Here is a 6,000-nt window from a genome sequence, read left to right as displayed (position 1 = left end):
TTCCCTAGGTCCAGACACGAATCATCAGTGCTTCCGGCCTGGTCCCAAGAAGGCCTCTGAGAATGGCTGCCCAGAGAGTTAGTTTCCTTGTTGAGCCCAGAGAGCTCCAGGGGCTGAATGCAAGCCGGGGCGGTGGTTAGAGCCAGCGTTCTCTGCTGGCACCCCCAGGTGGGCACAGAGCTATGCATGGATGGGGCTGGGGGCATGTCACGTTGTGCATGGGGACTGGCCTGAGCCACACCCAGCCTGATGTCTAGAGGGCTGAGGTCATCTCTTGCTTGGTAGCCCGGAAGCCGTTCTTGGTGGCCTTGGTAGGAAGTGGCAAAGGGCTGGGTTAGCTCTAACAAATTACCACAAACCTGAGGCACCTGAACGCAACAGAAGTTTATTCTCTCAGTTCTGGGGGCTAGAAGTCTGAAATCAAGGTGTTGGCCAGGCCACGCTCCCTCTGAAGTTTCTACAGGAGAATCCTTCCTTACCTCTTCCTACCTTCCTTGAAGTTCATTGAGTTGTTTCCACATCACACCAATCTCTGCCTTCGTCTTCATAGGGATTTTGTCTCTGTGTGTCCTCTACTCTTCCAAACAAGGACACCACTAAATCACTGGAGTTAGGTCCAGTCTTAAACCCAGGATGATTTCACCTTGAGATCCCCAAAAAGTACACCCGCAAAGATCCTCCTTCTAAACACGGTCTCATTCTGAGGTTCTGGGTGAACGTGAATTCAACTCACATACACAGCCTGCGAATTCCCTTTAGTGCCTTCCCAGTGTTGAATAATTCCTTTTTATCATATTACTTACATAGTCAAGTATAAAACATAGACTCCCTGTGCTCATGGCTCCTTTGCAAGTACAAAGTCAAAACAAATTTTCCAGTTACAAGCCAGCAAAACAGTAAAATGATTTTTAGTAAGTAGTATTAATTTAATATGACTAATGACATTTTCTAAGATTAAATTCTTTCACTTAGATGAGTTATGGTGTCTGCTGTGATGTACGTTCTTTGAAGTCTGGCTTCGAAGTCTGGCCAAAATGACCATTTATTTCTTTAATCACCTTTCTCTCTTCTAACTATTCTGAATTCAGGTTCATATCGCTCCCCACTGATTTATTCTTTATGATAAATGTGTCCTTTACTTGTTTATTTACACACATTCTTTGATATCACACTGCAAAACTTAGCTAAAAGGTGGTGGATCAGATGATCCAAAGTATTTGTATTCTTTAAAGGTTATCATTATTTCTGTTAAGTCCAAAATCAAATATTTTTTATATCTACACATGGACTCCATTTTTGGGAATACTGATGCTTGGCCCTGAATGATGTGAACTCTGAGTATAGTTTCTCTCTATCCAGTCTGCAGAAGCATTGTTTCCAGATTCCGAATCAACATTTCAGTAGACCAGAAATGGAATTCCTGAACTCATTTCTGTATAGCTAATGCCGTTCATGATTCTAGCCTTGGTAGAAGCTCGCTGTTCATGCCATCAACTAATTCCCAGAGATTTCTCCTCCATTTACTCACTCTTCATGTCCTGTTAACAAATACAGGAAGCAAAAGAGTTATCTTTGCTTAGATACAGGCCCCCAGGACTGATTCTGAACTGCAGACTCTTCATCTTTATTTTGGCTTATCTTGATGTAAAATTTCCCCCAACCCGTGGGGCCAATGACTTTGGTACCGAGCGGAAATGGGAGGTGAAGTCTCCTCTGGATCTCCATTATTCTGTCTGTCAAGACCCTTCCCCACCCTCCTCTCCAGCAATCAGCCTCTCTGACTCTGGGGATGGGCATGATACTTGGCCTGGGCCAGTCCTTTGTGGTCACAGTGACTTTTGTAAGAAGTGGACATGTTGCCCAAGCCAATCGAAGTCCTGCCACAGGAGTTTTCTTACTAGAACAGGGAGAGGGAGTCCCTTTCCTCTCTAGTCACTGTGAAGATAGGAGCCCAGGGCAGTACATTTCTAGTCTCAAGGAGAATCCAGTCTGACAGTTTTTGAGATTTTAGTCAAAGAGTGAGCCCTCATGATGGTCCAGTGTTGGTTTCCAGACACTCTCAGGCCACTTGTATTGTCGACAGCTGACAATTTTGCTGTAATACACAAGCCTGACACTAGCTTCTGACTGCAGAAGCACCCACTTCAAAGACAGCCACCTCCAGTAAACACACTGCTAGCAACACAACTGGATGGAGGATCAGGCCACCCCACCCATGAAGTTTCCTTTTTTTTTTTTTGAACCCTCAACCCCCCCATAAAAGTAGAACCCCAGGTCTTTGCATGTTCTCTCTCTATCCACAAACTTGCCCTGTGCCCCCAGGCATGACACATACCCTCTAGAACTTGTGGGTAATAAGCCTTGTTTGTTTGTTTGTTTGTTTGTTTCATTCCAGAGTTCCCTAATGGTTGTTGCTAAGGTGTGCCTTGCAATCATAATAAGAACCACATGGGCCAGTGCAGCTACAACATTGGCTCCAAAATGGGAAACTTGCCTCGGCCCAGGTGGTACCCCCAGGCATTTCATCACTGGACTCACTATATCAAGCCACACCTGGATTTTTTCACTTGTAAGGGTACAAAAGATAATAAAACAGATTTAATGTAATACTCTAATACTTAAAATACTTAAAAACCATGTTTAAGGGGCATCTGGGTGGCTCAGTGGGTTAAAGCCTCTGCCTTCGGCTCAGGTCATGATCCCAGGATCCTGGGATCGAGCCCCACATCTGGCTCTCTGTTCGGCGGGGAGCCTGCTTCCTCCTCTCTCTCAGCCTGCTTCTCTGCCTACTTGTGATTGCTGTCTGTCAAATAAATTTTTAAAAATCTTAAAAACAAACAAAAAAACAAAAAAACACCATGTTTAAGATATGTAACCTTTAAGGACCAGACTCCCTGTGATGAAAGTCTGATGATAGGATTCCGCATCATTTAAGACAAAGCAAGAATGAACCTCCCTTCCTCCCTCCTTCCTCCTGTTCTCCCTTCCTCCTCTCTCTCCATCTCTCCCTCCCTCATCCTACCCACTCTTTCTTTCTTATTTGAATTCCACATACATTATGGGCCAGACAGCCAAAAGAGCTAAAAAAAAAATCTCCTGTTCTGCACATTTGAATAACAGGGTGTGGCGGGGACCACTTTGCCGCTATTCTGATAACAAAAGCAAGAACACAACTTGTCACTATCGTTAATGGCAATAACCATTATAGCCATTTATTGACTGCTCTTGGGTCAGGTATGATGCTAGTATTTTGCATGAGTACCCTTAATTCTAAAAGGTATTGTTCCAATTTGAGGTATAGGTGAGTAAATGTATATTTACAAGGTTGAAAGGTCATCCAGATGTTAAGAGGCAGTAAAATTTGAAGCGAGATGTGTCTGACTCTAAAGCATAGTTTCTTTCTACATTTTCCTTACTTCCTTCCCTATAGCAGGACTTGGATGAGATTCACAGCTACCCAGGATACGGCCAAAGAGTTGTCTAGTCTCCCAAATTAATGTCTTGGGGGACACCTTCATCTAAGTCCTCGACTTCCCTCAGGCCATCTCTCCAACTGTGTTAGATCCTCATGGCCTATTCAAAGCATGAACCATGGCCCTCCAGAACTTAGGATGACTCTGCATTTGGAATGGTGCCTTTTGACATAATACTTAGGACAACTGTGCCTGGAACAGAGAGATCCACCGTGCTCCAAGGACTACCTCAATCACTCCAATCCTAGCAAACCATCACAATGGATTTTATCACAGAGCTGCCCATCTCCCAAGTCTGCAGCATGTTTTGAAAGTGGAAACTATTCTTTATAATCATCAGTATTTATCCCCTGACCTTCTCCCATCTACTTTAGTCATAGTCATTTGTTCACCAAATGTAGGGGGAGTATCTGAGAGCTGACAGTGACTTACAGCTCATGTTCTGGCTTCAAAGAACATGTCTCCTGGCACCCAACACCCATAGCCAGATGGCCAAACTCAGTTCTGGGAAATGCCTGCTGCCACATCAGTCTGTCTTGCTTTGCTCCTTTCTTCTGCTTTATGATTTCATTTCTTAAATCTAATCCCTGGTTTTGATGTTTGACTCTCCTTACTCATAATTGGTACTTTGTCTTCGGATTGGGTTTTAAAAATAGTCTTCTCAAGGGGTGCCTGGGTGGCTCAGTTGGTTGAGCCTCTGCCTTCAGCTCAGGTCATGATCTCAGGGTCCTGGGATCAAGCCCCGCATCGGCCCCTCTGCTCAGTGGGGAGCCTGCTCCCCCTGCCCCCCGCCTGCCTCTCTGCCTACTTGTGATCTCTGTCAAATAAATAAAATCTTAAAAATAAAATAAAATGGTCTTCCCAAGATGGGATTGGGAGGGAGACAAACCATAAGAAACTCTTAATCTCAGGAAACAAACTGAGGGTTGCTAGGGGGTGGTGGCTGGGTGATGGACATTGGAGAGCGTAGTATGCGCTATGGTGAGTGCTGTGAATTGTGTAAGACTGATGATTCACAGACCTGTACCCCTGGGGCTAATAATATATTATATGTTAATTTAAAAAATAATAAATAAATAAATTCTAAACAACAACAACAAAAAGGTCTTCCCGTCATAGAAACAGAAAGGAATGGTGGTTTCCAAGGATTGCGGGGGAGGGGGCGTAAAGGGAGAATTGTTGTTTTAGGGGTGTAGAATTTCAGTTCTGTAAGCAGTTCTGGAGATCTGATTCACAACAATAGTTAACATTCGTGAAATGTACACTTAAAAATTGTGAAGGTGGTAAGTTTTATGTTAGGTATTTTTGTTAGGTATTTTTACCATAATACAAAAATTAAAAAAAAATTTTTTTCAATACCTAGAGGAAAAAATTTCCTCCATCCAGCTCATTCCTAAGAGCCACAAACTGATGCTATAATGCTGTATTACACACAAATTGGAACGGACTTTAAAGGAAGTTTACACGTTAACCTGTGTTCCAGTATGGAACCTTGATGTTGGCTATAGCTATAATCAGAGTTCCCCCAGTACTTGCATAACCTATTCCTCTTGGGACACTCTCTCGTATTAGTAAAAATGTATGTTTTGAGGGACATCTGGGTGGCTCAGTTGGTTGAGTGTCTGCATTCAGCTCAAGTCCTGATCCCAGGGTCCTGGGATCGAGTTCTGCTTCAGGCTCCCTGCTCAGTGGGGAGTCTGCTTCTCCATCTCCCTCTGCTCTTCCCCACACTTGTGATCTCTCTCTCACTCTCTCTGTCAAATAAATACATCTTTTTTTTTTTTTTTAATGTATGTTTTGACTCCAGGGTCACTGGTCCTCAAACTTCAGTGCCTAATAACAGTCACTTAATACAAATGCATATTCCAAGGCTTACCCTGGACTTAACTGAATTAGAAATCCTCAGAGGCTGAGGCCCAGCAACCTGCATGTTCAATAAACTCTACGTTACTCTGACACAGGTGGTCCTTGAACCATAATTTGAGAAAGTCTGCATTAGAAGGTATGCAAAGGTCAGATGTTTAATTTCATTTTTTTCTTCCACGGTTCAAGTTCAGAGCTTTGTACTTAGTAGGGACTTACACATGGTTGGAAAATATACAGTAAAAAAAAGTATTTTGCTAGACTTGTCCAAACAAAATATAATCTGTAGCATGTGGTTTCTTTCAGAATTAATTGTGCATTAATACTTGGTATTTGAGCCGGCCATGCAATAAGGAGCTATAATGTGAGGCAAGTTCCAAATATGTGGCTTTAGTGTTTAGTGTTTTGAAATCCAGACTCTCAGATCCTCTGAGTTCATACAACTCTAAAAAGTCATTTCCTTCTTGAACTTTTTATCCTTCTTCCGCCTTTAAATGGAAATGAAGTATTCCTGGTCTCCACTGACTTAACAGCTTTTAATCTGCGTGTTTTTTTTTTTAAAGATTTTATTTATTTATTTGACAGAGAGAGATCACAAGTAGACAAAGAGGCAGGCGGAAAGGGAGAGAGGGAAGCAGGCTCCCTTCTGAGCAGAGAGCCCGAT

The sequence above is a fragment of the Lutra lutra genome, chromosome 9, assembly GCF_902655055.1.
Source record: "Lutra lutra chromosome 9, mLutLut1.2, whole genome shotgun sequence".
Taxonomy (NCBI): Eukaryota; Metazoa; Chordata; class Mammalia; order Carnivora; family Mustelidae; genus Lutra; species Lutra lutra.
Note: the sequence above shows the minus strand (reverse complement) of the source record.